Source organism: Alligator sinensis, unplaced genomic scaffold (assembly GCF_000455745.1).
Source record: "Alligator sinensis unplaced genomic scaffold, ASM45574v1 scaffold1224_1, whole genome shotgun sequence".
NCBI lineage: Eukaryota > Metazoa > Chordata > Crocodylia > Alligatoridae > Alligator > Alligator sinensis.
In genome coordinates this window covers 501,569-527,155 of record NW_005842626.1, presented here as the reverse complement: position 1 = coordinate 527,155, position 25,587 = coordinate 501,569, and the positions used below count along the sequence as shown (strand labels likewise).

Sequence of the window (25,587 nt, the reverse complement as noted above, 5' to 3'; positions counted from 1 at the left end):
AGGGCAGGGGGTTGGATTCATTGATCTAACAGGTCCCTTCCGACCCTAAAATCTATGAAATCTATAAATCTATGAAAGTGCCCCCACCACCATTTTTAAACACAGGGATGCTGATGCACAAGACGCTGGAGGCTGCTGGAGCTCATTGGACCTTAATCAAGTCTGTTACCTTAATTAATCAAGTCTGCTCTGATGCACTGAAATTCAAGCGTATCGGAACAGCCTCGCTGCTCATGAATAGGCACCCTTAGAAATTATTTTTGCCTGCTGTTAACCTTTTGCTTTAACCCAATCCCAAATTCAGAATGTTTAGAAATGTGTTTTGGTTTATGGATCTCCAGTGCACTTACTGAAGGTGGTGCTCAACATGTTGGTACAATTTGTTGAGTCTGACAGGTAAAAAATGGTGTCAGTAACTAAAGACACTAGCATAAATTGAGATTTTTAGTTACTTTTTGTTCCCTCTATTACATAAGGAAGGATGAAGGATTAGAATGATGTTACCGTAAAACCTGATTCTTAGTTACACAAATACCCTTATACCATCACTCACTTGTAAGATCTCTTTTTTTGTTTACAAGGTGATGTAAAGAAACTGAGTATAAATGGAGATCAGGCACTATATCATTACCATCATTGACCTTAAACCTGCTTTAGAAGAATTATTTTATGTAGCTGTTTAGATTTCCCAGGATTGTTGTTCATTTCCTTAAACAAATCTGACAGACTTTTTTGCAGTTGCACCTATATCAGTAAAGTTGAACTTTATAGTTATGTTTTCGCTGTACGTTGTTTGAAGTGACATCTCTATTTGATTACAACAAATATGCAGGCAGGTAGGTACTTTAACAGCTACTACTTTAAATCATTTTGACATGCAAAAAACTTCTTGCTTTTGTAGCAAGTTTAACAGACAAATTTGGTTAACATCTGAGTCATGACAATGATGAATTGTGGAGGGATAAATGACCAAGATAATTGCATTTGCAAATATTACCACTGTGAGATAAATGTTAGTTACTTGGACTGATTTTTACAATGGTTTACCATTTTATAAAAAGAAACCAATTAAATAATGAATGTTTTATATGTAAATAGCGATGGATTTTTGTAGGAGGAATAACAAGGCTCAGGGCATTGATGAATTTCCCATGGGAATTCATTATTTACTTATCAGTACTCTAGTTCTTTATTTTCTTTGAAAGAAAACAAAATGATGTCATTACCAACCAATCACCTTGTAGTATTGTTGCCAGTGGTAAAAGACGAGTACGCTGACAGTTTGTTACATGCAAGCAGCTGTTCAGTATTGGAAGTAGACATTATGAAGGAATTTCATCTGTAATCGTAGCTGAATAGCTTTGCCATTTTTCAGCATTTACTGTATACTGTGTAGGAATGAGGTTTGTTGAAAGAGCTCTGTGTACATAGGCCCTCACAAGCTATGTTAGCCTACAGTTATCTTACAAGTGTAATTGTGGTTTATTTATATTAGTTATTGGGCAGTTAAATAGTCCTACTGGTTATTTCTTTTCTTCTTCACTGTCTCCACACTTAAAATTGGACCCAGTTGATTTTGTTATCACATATTCAGGATTTCAGTCAGATATTTTAAAGGACTGTACATCTCATTGATAATAATTTACTAATGATTAATTAATAGACTTATAGGAAGTACAGATTATTTTCTTCCTTATCTATAATGTGTTGGTCACAGGCATTACAGAGTAGTTGGACCCAATGTTTTAGACTGCACTATAATACTGTTACGCTTTTGTAAGGAACGTCCCTTGGATTCTAAACAACGTTTTAAAAGGCATACTACCTTATCACAGAGGGAAGCAATGGAGTGAAAGTTCAACAACCAGCTATCATGGAGTCCAGTCAAAGTAATCCTTATGTACTGTGTGTTGGCTGTGTAGCAGCATTCTTCTTAAGTGTGGGCAGATAATACACACTTTTTGAAACCTCAGTCCTGCTGGAGGATCCCTGCTCAGGTAGTCCTGCCCTCAACAAGTCCCTTGGACTTGCATTTATGGATAACATCCTCATGTTCTAACGTGTTGGGGCTCATTCTTTACCATCTGGAGTCCAGGAAATTTTCATACTGTATTTGCATAATTTTAAATTGCTTGTCACTGAACTTGGCAAACTATCCTGAAAACTCAGGCTGGGGTGCAGGTGTATTTGGAGTTCTATGCTTACTTTGCAGGCCAAGTGCTGTTCTGTATGGGAAAATATCCTAGAATCACTATTCCACAGTAATTGCCTGTACACTCATTCCACACTAAGGGCTGCTATAGACATCTACTGAGGCTGCTCCAATGTGCTATAAGGCCATGGTCTTACAGGCATGACCGGACTGATGAATGTTGTCAATCACAGCCATCCACTGTGCCTGCAAGGCCTTGACCTTAATGTGGCACTGCCGCCCTGACTGGGAGTGCCCCTGTGCATGCATGCTGTGTGGGAGGGGAGGTAGAAGCCTCCCCTCCCAACATGTCCCAGGACCCTGCCTGATGAGCACCGATAACTCACAGCAGGGGCTGGGACAAGCAGCAGCTGTGGAGAAACGCTGATGCAGTCTCGGCAGTTCCACAGCTGCCTGAGCCTGTGGATTGGCAAGTCCCATGAGCGGGTCCCGGAGGCAGCACGGGCTGATCAAAAGAAACCTGGGGAGAGACCCAGCTGCCTGGGAAAGGAAAGACCAAACGCTGGCAGATGGTGGAGCTGGGCAGGGACGAACAGAACACCAGTGGGGAAAGATTGGACGCAGGTGGAGGGAGGCGGACAGCGGAGCCAGGCGACAAGGAGCAGAATGCCGGCAGGGAGAGGTGGAACGCCGGCAGAGAGACACGGGTGGTAAAGCCTGGTGAGAACAGTGAAATGGGGCACGGGGCAAGAAGCCCCAGTGCCATCCAGAGAAACCCAGTGGGAAAGCCCACAGGTCCGGTCTCGGGGAGCCAAAGTTCACCATAAGGTCACGGTGAAGAGAAGAAGATCGTACTCACGATTCTGAGCAAAGACCAGGCTGCTCCGGAGAGTACAGGTACGGTGGCAGGGAAGGGTGGTAAGCGACCGAAAACTCTGCAGGCAGCTTGGTGAAGAGGGAGGAGCAGGCGGCGACTGGCCCAGAGCCTGGCGGCAAAGGGGCAAGTTTCACCAGGTGGTGGGTTCAGGAGAAATTGACTCCTAATCTGTTGGTCCCTGGGAAGGGTGCTCAGAGAAATGGACAAAAGTTCTTCTCTCATCCCAGGGAAGCAGAAGGGTCCTGGGGTCCAAGTCCCAGGTACCCTATTGGCAGACGCTGAACGTCTTCTCTTTTAGTTTAGTGGCTTCTAAGTTATTGTTCACCCCAGGCTGGGGCATGTTTAGTTACCTGAAGGTTGGCCTGAAGGCAAGGGATCCATTCAGGAAAGATTAACAGCCCAACAGACCTGACCTCGGTCGAGGCAGGCCTCATGGGTGAGAAGATATCATCCTGGAGAAGATTACAGGGAGCAGAGTCCTCCCGGGCTGTGGATGTGGTAAAGGTGGGGTAAAGGGGAGGTTTGGAGCCCCACAAAGAAAGACCAGGGTCACGACCCCTCTGAGACCGCCGACAATGAGCTGCCTCCCCATGAATCAACATCAAAGTCGTGGCAGGTGAGTAGAGGCAGCACTCGGAACCATCTAGGTGGCCTCAGGGTGTGATCTCACCCTGACGTTGCTAAGGAAGAAGGCACCGACCAGAAAGGGGCCAGGCCTTACAGCACCTACCAGCAACATGCTGCCTGACAGGGCCTCATAAATGTGGGCGTTTGAGTGCCCGTCCCAAGCAAACTGCCTCTGCACGTCAGCACAGCCCCAGAGTGCCACAAAGTTGCCAACCTCCTCCCGGAAACAGTTGGGGACCCAGGCAGTTGGCATGGGTGTGTACACACAGGTGGGGCTGGGGCTTGATAGGGAGGATGACAAGGATGATGTTGTCCCACTCTGGCTCTCTGGGCCCCTGCATGGCTGGCCCTGTGTGGCTGGCCCTGGATAGTGCTCAGGAGCGCTCAGTGGCATGGAATAGTTATGGATGCAACCAGTGACAGAAGTACTTCACCACAGCACATGCAAAAAGACACTGCAGCAGGGTGAGCAGCAGCAGGGAGCAGGTGCTGGAACTGCTGCCAGAGACAGCCAGGCAGCAGCCCTGGGGAGATATCAAGGCTGAGCAATGGGTGCAGCAATCTGCAGCCCTCACCTGCAGCCAAGCAACAGCTCTGCAGTGGGAACAGGCCAGGCAGAGGTAGCCAGTGGCCTGCTTGGGCGGGGCACATGGGGCCTGCTGGGCTCCTGGACATTGAACAGCCTCCCTGGTGTATGTGCCCCAATTCATAAAATGGTTGCTGCCGGGTCATGGCATGAGCCCCCCACTTGGACCCCTGTCTGGGCAAGCGACTTCTGGGTGTGCAGGGTTAAAGCTGGGGGTCGGGGCAGCCCTGGGGGGGAGGCAGCCAGCTCCATGAGCCCCGTCCTGCTCCCATGCTGGTATGCAGAAAAAAAAGGTTGGGAACCACTGGTCTATATTACTACACAGTAAGGGTGCACATGTGTAGATGTGTGCCCGTACTGCACAGTAATTTAGGCTAAGGTGCCTTAATGTGTCTCGTGTAGACGCGCCCTTAGAGCAATAACTAAAGCAGGGGTGGGCAAAATGTGGCCCGTGGATCTGATGCGGCCCACCAGGCCATTCTATCCGGCCTGTGGGGCCCCTAAAAAAACTTATAAAATTAATATTAATCTGCCCCGGCTGCCTGTTATGCAGCTCTCAATGGCTTGCCAAAACTCTGTGAGCGGCCCTCCACCCGAAATAATTGCCCGCCCCTGAACTAGAGCATAGGAGCTGTCTCATTCTACAACCTGTTTTGAACCCTGATGCGTGCTTATTTTCAGGGCAGCCTCAACAAAGCCCTTCAGGGCAGCTCTGTTAGGATTCAGATCAAAGTCTTGCGAAGTGCTGTTTGTGTTAGTAATGTTTTTCCTGGGACTGTTTTTCCTGTCCCCTTCAGAACAACCAACAAGAAAAACAGATATGTTGCTTGATGTTAGGCCCCTACTACTACCAAGTAGTAAATGTATGCTCTTACTGAGTCTGGAGGAGATTCCTTACTTAAGACTAGCTTGCCTAGATGCCATCTATTTAGTTGGGAGACCAACAAGTCTCATGCAGGCTCAGATTCCACCAGCGTAGGATGCCAAGTAATCTAGTGTCATGGTTTCTCCCAGTGTCAAATGAGACAAAAAGTCTTGCATCTTTTTCCATTTTGGTCCTCTCAAGAATGAAGAAGGGGAAACTTCTGCATTTTCTATGTATAAAACTATTACTGAGCCCTTACCTCCATGATCCTTGGTGCTAAAATTGTTGGCAGTCTTTCAGGACTCTGTCGCCTTAGATGTGAGATTGCTGGAGAAGGGGTGAGCATACTGCTGCCTTCATTAACTGTTTCCAGCAGGCTCTGCATTGCGAAAAGAGGGTACATTCTTTAAAATGAATTGGGTAGCCAGTCTCTGGTTTTATTGCATACTCTTTCGCATCATGGTACAGTTGTGTTAGCCTATGAATACATAAATGTTGGAAAGGCTCTTTATATCAGCTGTGATCCTTGTGGTGAAATCTTGTTCTTTTTGTTTTGTGGGGTGCTGTTGCTGATGGTTAATTGTCTGAATTGATGTAAGAACTGTAAACTGGGTTTATGTTCCCATAATCTTGGGCTCTCCTTTCTAGCTAGTGTAATCTGGAGAAATGCCAACTCTGTTTCAGGTGGATGTGTTAGGGAAAATGCTACAAAAAAACTTCAGTGAATATTGTGTATACAAAATATTATTTTTAATTTTGCCACATGCACTCCTATTGAATTTTCTGTCTTGAATTTTTGTGTTAAATGTTTGTACCTCCTGAAACTAAAAAGAGAAGCCTACACCAAATGGAAAACGGGACTCATCACCAAGGAGGACTACAAAGCAGTAGCTTGCACCTGTAGTGAGTGGACCAGAAAAGCCAAGGCAGAAGCCAAACTGGGGCTAGCCATGGGGGGAGTCAAGGACAACAAAAAGTCTGCCTTTGTTTTTCCTCCAACTTGAAGGAGATGTTGGACCCCTACTAAATCAATTGGGGCAGCTGATGTCTGATGCTCAGGAAAAGTCCAATCTCCTGAACTATTACTTTGCATTGGTCTTCCACCCATCCATAGGGTTCACCCTGTTAGATAGGATGCCAAGCATCCAGGGGGCAGGAGGTGGGTCCACAATTTAAATGGATCAAGTAAGGGAACACCTTGAGAGGCTCAACATCCACAAATCTTCAGGCCTGGGTGGAATGCACCTGAGAGTCTTGAAGGAGCTGGCGGACATCATAGCACGCCCTATAGCAAAGATATCTGAGAACTCGTGGTGCTCGGGAGAGGTACCGAAGGACTGTGGAGTGGACGCCTACATAGTCAGGTGAGTGGCTAACTGGCTTGGGGACCACACCCAGAGAGTGGTGGTGGACGGGTTGTTCTCAGCCTGGAAGGAGGTGGGCAGTGGGGTCCCACATGGTTCGGTCCTTGGACCGGTGTTATCTAATATCTTCATCAGCGATTTGGATGAGGGTGTGGAGAGCACCTTCTCCAAGTTCGCAGATGATACCAAGTTATGGGACAAAATTAATACACCGGAGGGCAGGGAGCAGATCCAGACCGACCTGGACAGGTTAGATCAATGGGCGGAATGAAATAGGATGCAATTCAACAGAAATAATTGTAAGGTACTCTACCTAGGAAGGTGGAATCCCCTAGCACATCTACAGGTTGAGGGATGACCTCAGCAGCTCAGAGGTTGAGAGAGATCTTGGAGTCATAGTTGGTCTCGAGGTGAACATGAGCCGGCAGTGGAACGAGGCCATAAACAAAGCCAATCTCAAGTGTATTAGCAGATGCATGACCAACAGAGTGTGGGAGGTGATGCTCCCCCTCTATGTGACATTGGTCAGGCCGCAGTTGGAGTACTGTGTCCAGTTTTGGGTGCCACACTTCAAGAGGGACATGGAGGATCTGGAGAGGGTTCAGAGGGCCACTCGCATGATTAATGGCCTCTGTGAAAGACCCTACGAGGGGAGGTTGAGGAATCTGGATCTCTTCAGACTTCACAAGAGATGACTGAGGCATGACCTTGTAGCCACCTATAAGTTTATCAGGGGAGGACAGCAGGGAGTTGGGGATGTGCTGTTTACCAGAGTGCCCCAGGAAGTAACTAGGAATAATGAGTGCAAACTAGTGGAGAGTAGATTTAGGTTAGACATTAGGAAGAAATTTTTTACAGTAAGGGTGGCCAGAGTGTGGAACGGGCTTCCAAGAGAGGTGGTACTAACACTTAACTTGAAGACTTCCAAGAGGAGGTTTGACAGTCACCTGGCTGGGGTCATCTGACCTTGGTCCTCTTTCCTGCCAGGGGCAGGAGGTCAGACACGATGATGCTTTGGGTGCCTTCCGACTCTATAATCTATGAATCTATGACTGGAAAAGAGCCAATGTGGTCCCAATCTTCAAGAAAGGAAGGAAGGAAGGAAGGAAGATCCAGGGAATTACAGGCGAATCAGTCTGACATCCATCCCTGGAAAAATCCTGGAGAAAATTATCAAGGGTTCCATCAGCAGCAGGCTAACGGAAGGCAACTTTCTGAGTGCCAGCCAACATGGATTTCTCACTGGAAGGTCCTGCCTGACCAACCTTGTCTCCTTCTATGACCTGGTGACACATTGCCTGGACAAGGGAGAGGAGGTTGATGTCATATATCTGGATTTCAAAAAGGCCTTTGACTTGGTCTCCCCTGATGTCCTCATGGCTAAGCTGGAGATCTGCGGCCTTGGCCATCTCATGGTCCGATGGCTGGGGACCTGGCTCCGGGGTCGGACCCAAAGAGTATTAGTTGATGGGAGCAAGCACAAGGTAACTAAAGGTGCCCTTCAGGCATTGGCAATGCTTAGGGGGTGCGTGTGGCAGAATGCCACCTCTGTCTCTCCCCAAAAACTGTGACAATTTAATTAACATGGGCCCTGCAGACAGCAGACATCCAACTCGGTACCTAAAAAGAGGATACATTCCTAAGGGAGGGGGGAAACCTGCTCCCTCTGTGTATGTGACTGGCATCACATACCTGGGTGAGGGGCTTGGGCTCCCTATTGTTCTGAGCAATGCCAGTCTACCCGGCAACCAGTGATGCCTTTCAGAGTGGTTGGCTGGCAGCCAACAGGTGCTGGTCTCCATTGGACCAGGTAAATGAGGTCATAAGGGCTATATAAGTTAAGGACTGCCCAGGAGAAGGGGCAGTAGCCATGATGAAAACTCAGAGTGAGAAGAGCTGGACTATTTGAAACTTGCTCTCTTTCTCTTGAAACTCATGATCAATGAACTGCCTGCCTCCAGAGGGAATCTCCACCTGCCTCTGGATGATGCTCGTGAGTAAGCTACCTGAGGTCTAACTAGATATATAGTTTGCAGTAACTCAGATGCATGATCAAAAGCTACCCAGCCACCCTGTTTGCTCTATGGGATTTCTGTGATATTGCTCTACCTTGTATCCTATTCTAAACCTACTCCTTGTAACCAATAATGTTCTCCTTTGTACCTAGCATGGTACTTATTGGGAGTGGATCTAGATTATGTCTTGGGGTCTCCTTGGTTCAGCTGACTGAGGGAGACCGCTATTTATGCTTCAGACTGAGGGGAAGCCCCCCAGGTTCTTGAAGTGGGTCTAGTACCCTCAAGGACTACTAGGCCTGTGTTTCCCAGGGGGCACAGTGCCAGAATCAGGCCAGACCCTGGGTGGTGGCGGCACCACCCCCCAGGCCTGTGTGTGCGCTCCAGGATGCAGGTTGGCTAGATGTGAGGCACCCCCAGGGAGGCACTCGGAGCCTGAAAGGTGGTCGGGTACAGTGAGGTGGGTGGCTTAGCACAGGAGCACCCCCTACTGGCCCACCATAGTGCAATGTGCACCTCCTGAGCTTGGCGGTGCACCCCCTGTGAAAAGGCGCCGTCAACACTGCCAGTGGTGTCTGTGGGTGGTCCCCAATTGCCGCTGACCACAGCCAATGCTGCCGGCAGCATCTGTGGGTGGTTGCTGACTGTTGGTCACCCCTTCCACGCTCCCCACCCCCGCCGTGGCTGCCAGTGGGAGCTCAGCGCTGCCACGCTCCTGCCACTGACAGCGCCGCTGCTGCCTGTGGGAGCTTGCTGTGCCCCCCCAGCCTCTGGGGGCACATGGCGTTCATGCCCCCAGGGCTCAGTACTCGGGCCAGTATTCTTCAACATCTTCATAAATGATCTGGATTCGGGCATCAGATGCAGACTGGCAAAATTTGCACGTGACCCTAAACTATGGGGGAAGGCGGTCACACTGGAAGATAAGCTGGGGATACAGGCTGACCTGGACAGGCTCGCAAAGTGGGCAGACTAAAACCTGATGGCATTCAATGTAGAGAAGTACAGGGTGCTCCACCTTGGGAGGAAAAACCAGCATCATGCTTGTAGGCTCGGCAGTGCTACGCTCGCTAGCGCCATGACCAAAAGAAACTTGGGAGTCTTGATTGACCACAAGATGAACATAAGCCAGCAATGCGATGCCATAGCCAGCAAAGCAAACCAAACTCTGGCATACATCCACTAATGCATCTCCAGCAAAACCAGGGATGTCATCCTCCTGCTGTACTCAGTCTTGGTGAAGCTGCAGCTGGAGGACTGTGTCCAGTTTTGGGCCCCCCACTTCAAGGTGGATGTAGATAAGTTTGAGAGTCCAAAGTAGAGCCATTTGTATGATCAAAGGCCAAGAGAACAAGCCTGATGAGGAGAGGCTGAGGAACATGGGACTCTTCAGCCTGGCTCACGGAAGACTTGGTGGCAGCCTATAAGTATATAAGTGGGGTGCACCAGGATCTGGGAGAACAGTTGTTCACCAGGCCTCTCCAGGAGATAACAAGGTCTAACGGTCACAAACTTCTGGAATGCTAATTTAAACTAGACATAAGGAAAAACTACTTTACAGTCCGAGTGTCCAGGGTCTGGAACAGACTGCCCCTAGAGGTGGTGCAAGCATGTACTCTGGACTCATTCAAAATACGTTTGGATGCTTATCTTGCTGGGATCTTTTGACCCCAGCAGACTTCCTGCCTACGGCAAGGGGGCAAAACTTGATGATTTTGTGAGGTCCCTTTCAGCTGCTAATGGCTGTGAAATCTGTGAGTTTTAAAAATCATGTCTGAAATTTTTTCTGGAATAAATATAAACAATAAAGCTCATATAGGAAATAACAAATATTGAGACATCTGTTTTTATGATCGTGTCACAATGTAAAAAAAGCTGCAAAACATTAAATGTAATTTCAGATACTGAATAGCGGATTTTTTCCAGTAATTCGTGAATGGAAATAGTTAAAGTAATTATTTTGAAATATGTATTGACCAAGAGCATACCGGTCAATTAGTGTCTGTGATGTTGGACAAAATGGAATCTAAGCAGTTTCTTGAAACAAAAGTCAAATGACAAGCAGTTAATATCAATTACTTTGGTAAAAGTTAACTGAGCAGTTGGTGTTGAGGTTTGTGGTCAAAATGGAGAGCCATGAAGTTATGGAGGCCATGGTAGTTGTCAAGAGAAAGTTTACAGGTAAGATATATCTTAGGGTCCTGCTAGCGGGGATTTTCATGCTAGATTTGGGACAGAGTGGGTGAAAAGCATAACTAATCCGTTTGTCTTGAAAGTGGGAGAAGTGTAGAAATTGTAAAGACAAGACCCAGGTTGCTTGTTAATGTCTTGGGGTGAAAATAAAAATGGCACCTGTTTTAGTTGTTCAGAAAGAACACGTTTCATGAGTCATCAGTGTTTGTGGCCATTTTGTCCCTCCTTGTACATTACATACTACCCTTTGGGTGCATCTACATATGCTATTAATGCTATAAAGCAGGGGTTTTCACCCTCTTTTAGTCTAAGTACCACTGGTGGACGGACACCAAGTGGGGGAGGGGGTAGTGTGTGGACGATGGCGGAGTAGCGTGCAGCTGGACATGGAGCAGGGAGGCAGGGACAGAGCGCTGCAGCCTCCCAGGGGAAGCTTACCAGGCTGGGGTGAGGGCAGCGGACCCCTCCTGCAGGGTGGGAAAGCTCACTGGGCTGGTGTGTGGCGGTGGCCACTGTGTGCGAGCTTCTGCACCCTGCAGAGGGGTGCCACTGCCCTCGTCCCACCCCAGCCCTTCTCCTGGGAGGTGGTGGCACTATGTCTCTGCCCGCCTGCACGTACTCTGTAGGACCGATCCAAGTACCCACAGGGGTACCTGGTTGACAACGCTTGCTATAAAGGCTTACTGTGCAGTAAAATACTGTGCAGCAAACCTTCCCTGGGAGCATGTCTACACATGCTCTCTCTTGAGAGCAACCCAACAGAGGTGTGCTCCTACTCTGTACTGGCCCTTTTATTAGGGCTTTTGAACCCTTTTACAGAGTTAGGAGATCCTAGAATAGGAGCATTACATAGTTACTGAATTTTGCTCTCTGCCTCCCCCTCCCATCCCATGTTGCCCCCCAATTTTGCCTTCCATTCCACAAATGTTTTAGCAAAGAAATTAAGATTGAATAGAGTTATGTTTTCAACTTGTTAAATAGGTCAGAAAACGGAGTGATTGTATAATTGGTGCCTAGATTGTAATAACGCTGCAATTTTATTAGCATAATCACTGGACTGATGGTAATGCCCCCCCAAAAGGTTCCTAAACATTATCTTCAAATTAAATATAGATAAATGTTTGTAAAAGGTGCAACTGCCTAAATGTTATGTACGTGCTTAAACATTCCTCACAATACCAGACATTTGTTTGCAAACTGCACACTGTCAAAGCTGCTTTTATTCTGAAGAATTTCTGCTTTGCAGCACTGCTGTGTTTTTTCCAAAACTGTTACCCTAGTGATTGATGGTAAATATTTTGGATTGATTAAAAGGAAAAAGTAGGGTTTAGTATTGAAAATGTACTTCTTTAAATATCTTTTAGATCCACATTAATTGGCAGGGAGGGGCAAGGTAGATGTTTAATAGAATGGAATTTGCTGTTAGATACTAGTCATGGCTGTGAAGATTGCAGCTGACTGAATACTGTATTATTAAGTAGGGTGGGATATAAAAAATCTGCATGAAATTTACCAATGCACAGTACTTATAAATGGGTGTATTTTCTGTAGTTTTGTAATTTCTTTGCTTTCGGGCTGTTTCATAAGAATTCAGCTTTCCTACATTAATTTAATAAATAAACAGCCAGAAGCTAATTGCATTCTATCTTATTGTTTTTATTTTATTTTATTGAAACATTACTTTGTGTCCTTGAAAAGGGTTACTATTTCAAAAGGGTGTTTTTCCTTCCCAGCAGAATACAACTATGATTTTTACAGATTATATTAACCAGATGCCACAGATTCCAGGATCGTTCTTCAATTCATTTTCCAGATAGCGGTGTATACCAGCTTCCACAAACAGACTGAAAGGCAAAGAATTTGTTAAAATATGTGTATTATATAAATATATCTAAAAAGTGTCATACTATTAAAAAATCAGGTTTTTATTTGTATACATGCATAACGTACAAGCCATGTATTTAAAAAAAAAAAAAAAATGCCAGCAGAAGTTTCATAAGGTTGTCGAGTTGATCTGTACAGAAATATGGAGTTGCTTGAATGAAGGGGACCTGTGCAATCATAATTTGGTCGCCTTTGTATTACCATTATGTCACAGTGTTCCTGTGAGCACAAGCTTTTAAAGAGGCCCCACATTTAGTGCACAGGATAGTGTTCAACTAATGAACAGATATTTAGTATTTGGGTTATGTCTTCATAGTATAATGGAGTGTCATGCCCTCAAATTTAGTTGTGAACATGGTAGCTTGCACACTGGAGTCTATGGTGCAAAGTTGCATTGCACAGAGATGCCTGAGCTAACTCTGTATCCTCTAGCTGTGAATCTAGAAGCAGAATGGCCATAGTGTGGTTCTGCATCTGAGCTAATTATCCTTGCTGCTCAGTTATAGCTCAGACACAGCACTCGAACTACTTCAGTGCAGTTATTGTGCTACCTGTTCTTTATCTATAGCAAGCTTGGCTATTTCTGTATAGTACTGGTTTGACCACATGGACATACCTTTTCATTTCTCTCCATTGTTTAATGGGTGGGCCCGTATTTCATTTTCTGCACACCATTTGAACCTTGTTCTGAAGATAGGTTTTTCTCACGAGCTTTTCTGTGACCTTCGCCTTTCTAGCATCTTGAATGCTTTACAAACATTATTTACTCTTTACCTTATTTCTGTGAGATGAGTAGTTACCATTTTCCCTATTTAACAGGTGGTGAACTGAGGCATAAGGAGACCAACGTCAGTTGGCATCTGGTGATTTTGATGACTAATTTGTAGGGTCGTTAATTGGTTTTTGACGCATTTAATGGGGAATATATGCTTTTCCTTTGTATTATTTGGATGTATTGGCAATTTTTTACAATTTTTGACTGGCCAATTGACGAAACTTTATTTGACCAGTCAAATACTCAACTCTACTGTTTTGTGATATCTTAGATGTGATTTTTCATAGAATGTAGTTTTATGTAGCACTTCATAGCACTTCAAAGCACAGCTGTCACTGATATTAGGTGCATCTGTGAGTTATCGGGGTGTAGGTTGTAACTGTTGGTCTAAGGATATAGGCAGACAAGGTTCTTTGGGTGAATCTGATATCTTTTATTAGACCAATTTAAATAGTTGGAAAAAAAATTCTTAGCAGGCTTTCAGGTTTAAAAACCCTTCATTGGGCTATAACTTGCTTAGCATCATACAGGAACTCTGTGGCAGAGGCAGGGGAAACATCCAGCTTTCCAGGGCAGTATTCAGCTGTCTTGGCCATTAAACCATTTTTTCTCTTATGGAAGTTCTGGTTTTATTCACACCTACCAATTTCTGTCAGTCTGTTGCAGATGTAAACAGCTTTCTGTTTTCAGTACACAGTGCTGATTTAGTCTTGCAGCAGGTCCATTGTCTGTACTGAATGAAGACTCCACTATTTCTTACCCAGCCAGCCTGGTGGCAGTCTGAAGCTGAAATTGTAAAATTATGTTCAGCCTTGGATTGGAGCATGTCCAGTGCAGACATGCAAGATCACTGACAGCCTTTTCTTTTCCCCACTGACTTCAGGCTGCAAGGGAGCCAGCTGCTCCCCCTGAATCCCTCCCCACTGGAGGCAGTGGAGCATGCTGGGAGCTGAGATTCCCCTCCCCCCAACCCTCTCCCTGCCCCTCGGAGTATTGCATGTAATGATAGAAACAGTTGTCTCCTGATTTGGCACTTGTGGCAGCACAAATAGCAAGTATGAAGATGTCCCTACCCTTTGTTGAGCCACATCAGTGGCATGACAGAAGGTAGTGTTAATTAGTGTTGCTTCATTGCAGTGGACATCTGTTTACCTCTGTGGCATAAGAGTGCGGGCGACCTGGAGCTAGCTGCCCTGGCCAGGTGCTCTGGGGGCTTGGGACCCAAACCTATACACCCCAGATATGCCCATATAGGATTAGGCCCCTCAAACCTGGGGACTTCTGCCTTGCTTATAAAGATGTCTCGGAGAATCTTGGGAAGCCTTTCTGTATGCCACAAAAGGCAGGCTTCCCGCCTATGAAATTGCATCCTGGGCTCTCCAGGGGCACATCTCTGTAAGCTGGGAAAGTCTTTGTGGGTCCTGGCATGGAGGCAAAGGATCTGGGGAATCCCCAGTGCCTTGTGTCTCTCTGTGCTTCATGCAGAAGCATGGTGTAGCAGGCTCATGGCCACAGGGGAGCCTGTGATGCCCTGTGATGGTTGTGTGGCCCCTGCCTGGCTCTGGCTCAACTGTAGTTCTCCTTTCATCACTCACCTGTCATGCCTTGTTCTTACTGCAGGTTGTGTAATGGAGACTGCCTGTGGACTCTGAGTGAGCCTGACCCTATGTCCTTCACCTCCTGGGTCCCCTCAGTCGCAGCCCTGCCCCCCAGGTTAGTAGGCCCTCTTGCCTGTCTGTACCTCTTCCAGGCACCTGTAGCCTTAAAGGAAAGTGCATGGCTATGTTTCTTCCCTATACCATGTCCCAAGCCTCGGCATCGGACTTGTGCCCAATGCAAGACAATGGGTGATGTGTGTTTCACCTAGTAGAGTGAATCAGCTTGATCCACTTAATTTGGTTACATCTGTTTTTATCCTCAGTGTCCACATGGTACGTGTTGCACCACAAACTAGAACTACAAAAAAAGTCCCTGTTTGAAATTGGAACTTTTTTTGAGCAAATTGCAATATTTGTGGCACATCTGGCTCCTCCATAATACTGCAAACAGCCCAAACCATGGGACATTCTCTTCTTTGTAGCATTATAAGGGTAAATGAAGCACTTCAACAATAGTATGTATCCAAGGTCTAAATACTGTTTTGAGGCAGCCAGAGAATGATTTTCTAATTTTGTGGTTAGATTGCTCAAATGGGATGTGGCAACCTGAGTTCAGATCTCTGGTTTCAGTGAATGTTTAATTTAGACGAGGTGGAATAGTGTAAATGAGAGACAGAGAGGGCACCCTACTTTGGAATATCTGGTAGGTTGGTCATTAGAGAACAGTCCTGGCTGGACAGTTGACTTCATAATTTGCTGAAGTTGAACCTGGATTTTCCAATTGTGTGGATAAGTGTTGTGATCTACCCAGGATGCCATCATCATGACTGGCTCCTCCTCCTCTTCCTCCAGCAGTTTTATACACTCAGCCCTTCATTCTTGTGTTTGTTTATTTTTTTGCTTTTACAAATACTCAGATTTATTTAAGTGTTGAATGAAGCATAAACACATTTATTTTTTGTGTTTTGGTGAGAGAAACTCAAATTTTTTTTTTTTGTTTTGGTTTGATCCAAACCAAATTTTTTTTTTTTTAACTTCAGCTGCTCAATTGGGGAAAAAAATCTCAACACTTGTTCTTACAGTTATTTTTCTTTGAGATCATGAATTTTCACTAGAACAAGTAATTCTGGCCTGATTGCATTTTACATTAATAGGTCACACAGGGCGTTTACTCCCGGTTCAGTAAATCTGGATTGCATGTTTATATTTTCTTTAACTTTCTGAATATCATGTTTGTGCATAGGTCTCAAAGAACTGCACTCTGCTAAAAGACATTTGGAAATTTTTCCATGGTTTGATTTATATTAGGTCAGTTTTCTGAGAGACTGAACAAATAAATCCTAAGAAAATTTATTTTCAAACTTCACCTACCAGAAATACTCAATAATACTCAAATGGTACTGAAATGAATTCTCTTCTGGAACCCTGTATTCTTTTGTTAATGACAGACTTTTGTATGCTAGTCAGCTCAGAGTGTTTTCAGGGTATGTTTCTTTTATTTTAACCAGATTTTATTTTATTATCTAGTATAAAAGTTTCTGAGTTCTCTTGAAACAATGCTATGATAGTAATTGGCTTTCTTCCAGTGTATATCTACATTCCAGGTCTGCTTCTTCTAAGAACAGCTCTGTACTCCCAGGAGTATAACTGTACCACTATTACTCTCTATTCTGCAATTACTTTTTAGGGCCCAGTTATAGTTTCATAGATGTTAGGGTTGGAAGGGACCTATTAGATCATCAATTCCGACGCCCTGCCCCAGGCAAAAAAGAGTGCTGGGGTCAGATGACCCCAGCCAGGTGTTTCTCCAATCTCCTTTTAAATACTTCCAAGGAAGGGGACAACACCACCTTCCTTGGAAGCATATTCCATATTTTGGCAACCCTCGATGTAAAGAATTTTTTCCTGATGTCCAGTGTGAATTTGCTCTTCTTCAGTTTGTGGCCATTATTTCTAGTTACCCCAATATTTAGTTATAGATGACTGACAATAACAATAACAAAACTAGTTCAGCAATGGATCCACCATCTCTTGTTTTAGTATTTGTATGCTAACACATTAGTACTTGCTCAGGTTTAAGTGGAGGGCATTTTTACGTTATGTGTTGTCAGTTTTAAAATGGTATGTGTTTTAATTTACACTATAAATTTACTAAATTATAAATTATGGCTCAAATATACCATTAGCATTTTCACTCTGAGGCCAACAAAGCTGTCTCTTTAGTAGACAGTTGGCATATAGGGATACTCCTGAATTCAGAATCTAGTTTTTTTTGGGTGAAGCCTGTCAATGCAGTGCAATAAGGCTCCATCTTTATTAGGATTTCCAAACACGATTATTACTCGGAGTACAAGCTTTATTATCATGCATATAATAATAGTGTGTGTTTTTTCTCTTTTTATCAGAAAGGTATAATTTAATTATATCAGTCTGTATTTTAGTTTGATAAATATCATATCAAAGTAATGCAACTGAATAACTAGTTATAATGCATTTATTCACAAGTAAAATACTATGCATCAGTTTGCAAGATATTTTGTTGGATACTTGTGATTTCAGTTTTCCTTGAATAAAATAAGCAAGGATTTATTTATGCCATAGAACATCCCTTCCAAAGCTGCAATATGAAGAAAACTAACAGAGTTTACTTGAAGTAGTGCTTTTTTACATGTAAAAGAGGGAGCAAATTTTCAGACAGTCCTTTTATGGTAATTAAGATGAACATTTTTTCCTATGGGAAAAATTGCCTTGTTTTAGAGAGAAACCTTAGGCTTCCCTGCCTTATTTTCATTGACTTGCCTTGTCTAGAATGCTAGATAAATTTTGTCTGACTTGTAATAATCACTGGCTACATTTAATGTGTTGTGGTACCACTAGGGAATTGGTCAGCTGCCTTAATCCATTCTGCTGAATGTGTCATGACTCTCAACAGATTTTTTGCCTTTAAAGGTCAATTTTAACTTTCTGAACCAACTAGCTCTATGCTTCCCAGAGTTTGCCAGGTAAGAATGGGGATGGTGGTTGTTTGACATCAGGAGTAAAATTCTACCAGTTTATTTTTTCTGTAGGTATATTTTATTTAAGAAATGAATACACATACCCAGACTCATAATATAATTAATGAATAAGTTAGAAAATAAAAGAGAAATGGTAAAAAATAGGGAAAATAAAATTATTCAGAATACTATGTTTAGGAGCAAAATTGTTCTTTATCACTACATACTAATAATACTTATTTGTAATAATAGTAGTGCTTAAAGCCTAAATAAGACTGAAGCCTGATGATCTCTAGGTACTGTACAGAGAGATCGCAATGTTTTGAGAACTCTGATGCAGTGAACAGGCTGAGGGAGGAAGAAGACATGGTAGGGAAGTTAGTAAAGGAGATCTAGGTTACTCTCTTTGAATGTGGAGGCAAAGAAATTTCACATCTCAAAAGAACAGCATGAAATGCACAAGCTAATTCTATTCCATCTCAGAGGAAAGGCAGCAAGAGGGCACAGCAGTCCCCCTGGCTCTCCAGGGATCTAGCAGACCTCCTGAGGCTAAAAAGAAAGGCCTACAAAGAATGGAGGATGGGATTCACCTCCAAGGAGGAATATTCTGCACTGGTCCGGTCCTGCAGGGAGCAAACCAGGAAAGCCAAGGCTGCAACTGAACTCCAACTAGCTTCGAGTATCAAGGACAATAAAAAGTCCTTTTTCAGATGTGTGGGGAGCTGAAGGAAAAGCAAGGGCAACATTGGACCCCTGCTAAACCAGATGGGACAACTGACACCCAGGAAAATGCCAACCTATTAAATGGGTACTTTGTGTCAGTCTTTCATCAGTCCCATGGGATGCCCATGCCCAATGTGGGACAGGGAGGTCTGGGTGAGGGAGATTCCCTGCCCTCCATCAGTGCTGACCTTGTGAAGGAACACCTTGAGAGGCTGGATACCTTCAAGTCAGCTAGCCGTGACAATCTACACCCCAGGGTACTCAAGGTGCTGGTGAGCATCATAGCCCAGCCCCTGGCACGAATCTTGGAGAACTCCTGGCACTCTGGTGTAGTGCCTGAAGACTGGAAGAAGGCCACTGTGGTGCCTATCTTCAAGAAAGGGAGGAAAGTGGATCAGGCAAACTATAGGCCCATCACCCTGACCTCTATCCCGGAGAAGGTCTTAGAAAAGTTTATTAAAGAAGCCATCCTTAATGGACTGGCCGACGCCAACATCCTGAGGGATAGCCAGCACAGATTTGTTGCGGGTAGGTCTTGTTTAACTAATCTAATTTCCTTGTATGACCAGGTGACCTATCACCTGGACAAGGGAGAAGAGATTGATGTCATATATCTTGACTTCACAAAAGCCTTCCATCTGGTATCCCATGATCACCTCTTGGCAAAACTGGCCAATTGTGCCCTTGGGTCTGCCATGATCTGCCGCCTGGGGAATTGGCTCCATGGTCAGACCCAGAGGGTGATAATTGATGGAAGTCAATCGTCATGGTGCCCTGTGACCAGTGGGGTCCCCCAGGGCTCTGTCCTTGGACCCATATTGTTCAACATCTTCATTAATGGTGTGGACATTGGAGTCAGAAGCAGACTGGCCTAGTTTGCCGATGACACCAAATTCTAGGGCAAAGCATCCACACCTGAAGACAGGAGGGCTATCCTGGCTGACCTGGACAGGCTCAGCAAATGGGCGGATGAGAACCTGACGGTGTTTAACACTGAAAAATGGAAGGTTATCCACCTTGGGGGAGAGAACCTCCAGCATGCTTATAAGCTCAGCAGTGCTACACTGGCTAGCACTATGGAAGAAAGACTTTGGGGGTCATCATTGACCACAAGATGAGCATGAGCCTTAAATACGATGCTGCAGCTAGTAAAGCAAGCAAAATGCTGGCTTGCATTCATAGATGCTTCTCAAGCAAATCCTGGAATATCCTTCTCCCCTTGTACTCAGCCTTGGTGAGGCCGCAGCTGGAGTACTGCGTCCAGTTTTGGGCTCCACAATTCAAAAAGGATGTGGAGAAGCTTGAGAGAGTCCAGAGAAGAGCCATGTGCATGATCAGAGGTCAGGAGAGCAGACCTTACAACAGGCTGAGAGCTACGGGGCTCTTTAGCCTGGAAAAGTGCAGGCTCAGGGGTGGTGTAATGGCCACCTATAAGTTTATCAGGGGTGACCACCAGTATCTGGGGGAACATTTGTTCACCAGTGCACCCCAAGGGATGACGAGGTTGAACGGTTATAAACTACTGCCAGACCGTTTCAGGCTGGACATAAGGAAGAATTTCTTTAATGTCCAAGCCCCAAAGGTCTGGAATAGCCTGCCATCAGAGGTGGTTCAAGCACCTACATTGAACACCTTCAAGAAAAAATTGGATACTTATCTTGCTGTGATCCAAGGGGAGGGGACTGAACTCAATGATCTTCTGAGGTCCCTTCCAGCCCTAATGTCTATGAAATCTATGAAAATAGGAGAGACCGATAGGAATGAAGTTAAAGCTAATATCAGATGTATACTTTTGGTATTTAAAGTCTATGTAACGATGTGTTTCCATTAAAATTATTGCTGTTCCATAGGACCTGCAATACCACATCAGATGTCTGTCATGTCTTGTTCAAACCCAGTTTCTTTCTAACAATGGATAGTTATTGCCTGGTTCTGTCAGTGGCCTTTTGTCTGTCTTAATTCTGTTAATATCATGTCTACAATAATATCTTGCAGCAGTCTTTTCCATAAACTGATTTCATTATTAGATTCATGTAAATTCGTGTTGATTATGGAGCTCTGTAATATTGATGATGAAACTTTTAATGGCACTTGCAGTGCATGAGGGTATGATTGTGTGTGTGTGTGTGTGTGTGTGTATATACATTTTACTGCCCTAGTGCAGTGTCCATCTGGAGGACTTCAAAGTGCTTCCCAAGCATCAATAAAATAAGGCAAGAAACAGACATTGTTTTTGTCAAAGGATCAGCTGTACTGAGATGTGTCCTGGCACAGCTGATCCCTATTGATTGGCAAGTACAGAAGTCATCTGGGGCTGTTATCTCACAGGATTGTCCTGGGGTTCAGGGGGCCCTATCCTAATGGAAAGTTGCCTTGGATGCCTGGCTCTGACCCACGGCACATGGAGTGCAGAACCCCATAGGGTTCCCTTGCTCTGCAGCATGAAACCCATATCCTGGAATCCCCTTGTAACAGGACCAATGCCCCAAGGGCGACTGTTACACCCCCTTGGTGGTTACTTGGCTCCTGCTCCACTCTGGTTCTAGTTTTTCCTCCCTTTTTTCCTTCCTGCCATACCTTGATGTTTTTTGTTATCTTTGGAAAGGAAGGCTGCCCCAGGGTGCTAGAGTGAGCCCTGTTCTTTCCTTCCATCAGCGGATCCCTTTCGGACCCTCCTGATTCTCAACCAGCCTGCATGCTAGGTAGGCCCTCCTGGCCCATCTGTACCCCCAGGGCACCTGATGCCTTATGGGCAAATCATTGCCTCAGGGCCTCAGAACCTTCCCTTCAGATTTGCCCATGCCTCACATGTGTTACTGACTCCCACTTAGATGGGGCACTTTGCCGTCAAGCCAATATCTGGCCACTCCAGGCCCACACACACACAGGGGCCTCATCCTTTCTGGTTTCAACCCCTTTCCTCTAGTGGATACCTTGCTGTCTAGGCCCACTGCCTGGGCCAGACTTGTGGGTCTCAGCCATGTTAGTCCAGGCTCTTAGGATCTCTGGTCCTTGCCTCTCACCTTGGATCCCTGGCCCCAGAGTTTGACTGTCATGGGCTATGGGTCCCTGACCCATGTTTTGCCTCTCATAGGCATCTCTGCCATTTCTGGCCTGAGTCTCAGCCCTGCCGTGGACCGTGTGTTCTGTAGCCCTGTCTCTGCCCCTCGTGGGCTTTGGGTTCATGGCCCCCATGCCTGTGAAGCAATTCTGGGCTCCCTGGACCTTATCCTCACCTGCTACGGCTCTGGGCCTTCTGGCCTGGTCAGTGCCTTGAGCCTGAACCCTGACAGGGCTCAAAGGCAGTCACATTCCCCTCAGGCACTGGTGGAACCTCCTAACCTCCCCTTAGTCCCTTCCACAAACCACCAGTGTAAACCACAACACAATGAAAAAGCCCTCTGGTTACAACAGAAATCTATCCCCACACTGGGTTCCCACATAAACATCCACTCCCTGGCTGAACCATCGTGTTCTCCTCCATGCTGGATCCTACTTCCCTGTAAGCTGTAGACATCTAGTTTGCAGGTCTTAGAATCTCTCCTGTAAGCCAAGCAGTTCCCTTTTTGCAGCTCCTTCCCGTGCAGCTCGCAGGGCCAGTCTGACTGCCCTTGCTAAGGCCCTCCGTACTTCCCCTTACATTTTGCTCAAGCCCTGCCCACTTCCAGTCAGGTGGCTTACTCACCTTTGAGGACCAGTGGGTCCGGCCTGGGGGGGCTCTGCTCAGTCCCCCCCTCAGGAGCACTCATTTTCACGTTTTGACCCTTTGACCCTCATGTCACTCCTATCCTGTTTTTGCCTTTGTTGTCCCAAGAATTTAGTTCCATTCATCTATTAGCCCTCAGGTTAATTAAATGAACAAATAGACAGGTGGCTTGCTCGCCCTGGCGACCAGTGTTGTATACAACTGTAGTTTAAACATAGATGCTTATTAAACATGTAGTGAGATTTGCTGATTAAATCTTTTACACTGTTGTTTCTACAAATAAGTACATATTTAATGTGAAACAAAACACAATAAAAAGTATGCATTACTATTCTATAGCAAGGATTACTGAGTCGTAACTAGTGTTGGACCAAACCCAGTTCAGAGTTTTGTCATGTTAATTTAAGTTCAAAAGATTGTGATCTTATGGGTAGAATTCTTTGGTGATGTCAAAGGCAAAACTACCACTTAGTTCAGTGTTGTTGGATTACGTGCTGTGTCAGGGGTGGGCAATTATTTGGGTTGGAGGGCCACTTAAGGAGTTTTGGTGAGCTGTTGCAGGCCAGGGGGTGGTGACCTGGGCCAGCAGTGGAGCTCGGTGTTGCATCTCTGCCACCACCACCAAACCAGGCCCCGCTGTCTGTCCCGTCCACTCTGCGCCCACTGGAAGGGGCACTGGGCAGGTGGATTGAGTCTCCGTGGAACTGGTCCAGGACCCCCACAGACAGGGCACCTTTGACTGTGCTGGGAGCAGCATCTGGGATTAGGACAGACAGGTGGGCCTGGAATCACAGGGCACTGATAGCTGGGGCCTGTGCAGAACCCGTTCCCACACACTCCTGCCCACAGAACTGATATTGTCTCGTGGATGTGTGGGGAGTAAATTACAGCTCTGCCCCAGGCTCAGGGCCCACCTTCATGCTGCCACTGCCCCATAAAATTGGCCCGCTCGCCAGCCTGAATTGCTCCCTGCCCACCCTTATCCATGTGCACCCTGCCCATGACTGTCCTGGGTTGGTCTTCCTGGAGACCCTGCCCACCTGCTCGGTCCATCCGGCACCCCAGCAGTGGGTGAGGAGCAGATGGGCTGGGGTGTCTGGGCAGTGGGGTCAGGTCTAGCTGTGGAGACACTGGTAGCAGCAGCCGGGCGGAGTGAGCTATTGTCAGGGGAGCTTCTGGGAAGCCAAGTCTGTTCACTGCACTGCCTCCGACCCACCATGTACCCAGGCTGTCCCCCACACCTGGCCAGGCTAGGATGAGACACCAGTTATGGGCTGTATAGAGTCCCTTGGTGGGCCAGATCTGCCCTGCAGGTCATATTTGCCCACGCTTGTGCTATGTAGAGTAGTGATTCTCAACTAGGATGCCATGAGATCTTTGTAAGGTCATTGTAGGGTGCTATTCAATATTAGCACTGTTTGGTGCAGGGTGGATTTGATTTAAAACAAATTGATTTAAATCATTGGTCAGGAAGTCTTGATTTAATCATTGTTTTCTACAAAAAGTGCATTCTTGCTGTTTGATGAGCTCTTTGGGTAGAGGCGATCCAACTAAATAGTTGCAAAAAGTTGTTCTTGTTTGACACCCTCTATTCATTTAACTTCTTGAAACTTTGCACTTTTAGACAGGTGAGGGCTTGACTTATACACAAACTTGCAGAGAGGCAATAGAGCTGATGGATAGGTAATCAGGTCTGTTATCTCTCATCTCCATATACTGCTGTTAACAAGGATGCTATCTCTGCAGACAAATCCACAGTTTGAGAACTGAAAAGACTGAGCACGGAGTTCCATTGGGTAGAGTGATTTTCTTTAATCTTTACTAATCTATAGGGGAAGCTTTGGAAACCCCCTAATATAGTCCATGGCATGTTATTATGACCTATTTATAAAACATTTTAAAAAGGTTACATGAATATATTGTCTTAAACAGTATATCATTAGAAGTTATAATCCCTATTCCATGATGATATCTTTGAGCTTTAACATATTTTAAATTAAAACTATCTTTATATAGGTTAATTTTTTTAAAAGCATGTTAACAAAAAATAAAAAAAAAGATTAAATAAAAACAATCAGATTTTTTTTATTTAAAAAATGGTTGATTATTATTATTTTTTTTTATCCACCCTGGTTTGATATGCAAACATCTACATTGGATTTACAAGATTATTTCATCTCTCTGCCAGAATTTCAGTACAGGAGAATTTTCTCTCTTGTTGTTAAAAAAAAACAAACAAAAAACAAAAAAAAAACCCATGGGATTATCTTCCCCTTACCACCACTACCCCCGAGCCTTCTTTATCAGAAACAGAATCTTAGCTTTCTTATTGCAGTGTTCTTTAACATCTAGCTGTTCCCCATTAGAGCAGAAATAATAATTTAACTTCAGTCATTGACAGCAGGCTTACTTGTAAGTGGAATGCACTCCTCTCACTAACTTGTCTCCTCCATAATTTCCATATGCCTTACCTTAGGTTGGCCCAAGGATGGCCAGCCTGCAGCATGCATATGAGTGGCATCACCAACTTGTGTGTATTGAATTTGACAGATTGGAGATAGGGCAGGAAGTAGGCAAGTAAGCAGAAAGCTGAGCAGCAGATTGAGCAGGGGAAGAGGATCATACTTGGGGAGGGCATGGGACTAATTTGTAGCTCATTTCCTAAAAATGTTGACCCCAGTACCATACACAATCTGTACCTCCCCTTCCCCCTCTATCTGTAGAGCGGTTGTCTTTCTTTGCTAAAGGTCACTATTGGAATAGAAGTTTTTATCTTGGCCTAGAACCCAATGTGCAATACTGCCAAATTGCATAATTCTGATCGACCCAAAAAATGAAATCCACATTTTACACTTTTCTTTCCAAACCCAAATAAGCTAAGCAGTGGTGCTATGAAGTGGAAGAAGCAGAATAATTTCCAGAGTGATTGTACAGTGATGGCAGACAACTTAAGAAGGTAGTGAAAGATTGGGGCCTTCTGTACATATTACATTTGTAGGACAAAACCAACCTTTTAGCACAAAAAGAAAAAGTAGCAAGTAGCTGTGCATTTTCATCCAATTTGTATCCACAAAAACATGCTGGATCTGCTACATAAGTTCCTCTTTCAAAGAGAAACTTCTTTGTAGCTCTGAGTTTTGTAGCTCCATATGTAATGTCTGTATTGTTATATATGGCATTACAGGGGGGCCCTTAGACCCCCAGCATCCCACAGTCCTGTGCTCTT

At 45.1% G+C, this 25,587-nt stretch overlaps 1 protein-coding gene across 2 annotated transcripts in view; it reads left to right on the top strand.

Annotated features, from left to right (window-relative positions):
* Positions 1-25,587, top strand: part of VGLL4 (vestigial like family member 4) — a 179,760-nt gene that overhangs the window by 39,752 nt on the left and 114,421 nt on the right. The window contains exon 2 of one of the 2 annotated variants that reach the window (XM_025215154.1): positions 14,959-15,051. The exons of the other annotated variant lie outside the window; for it this stretch is intronic. The gene's annotated coding sequence lies outside the window, so the exon portion shown is untranslated. The remainder of the gene's footprint in view (positions 1-14,958; positions 15,052-25,587) is intronic. 2 annotated transcript variants of the gene reach the window in all.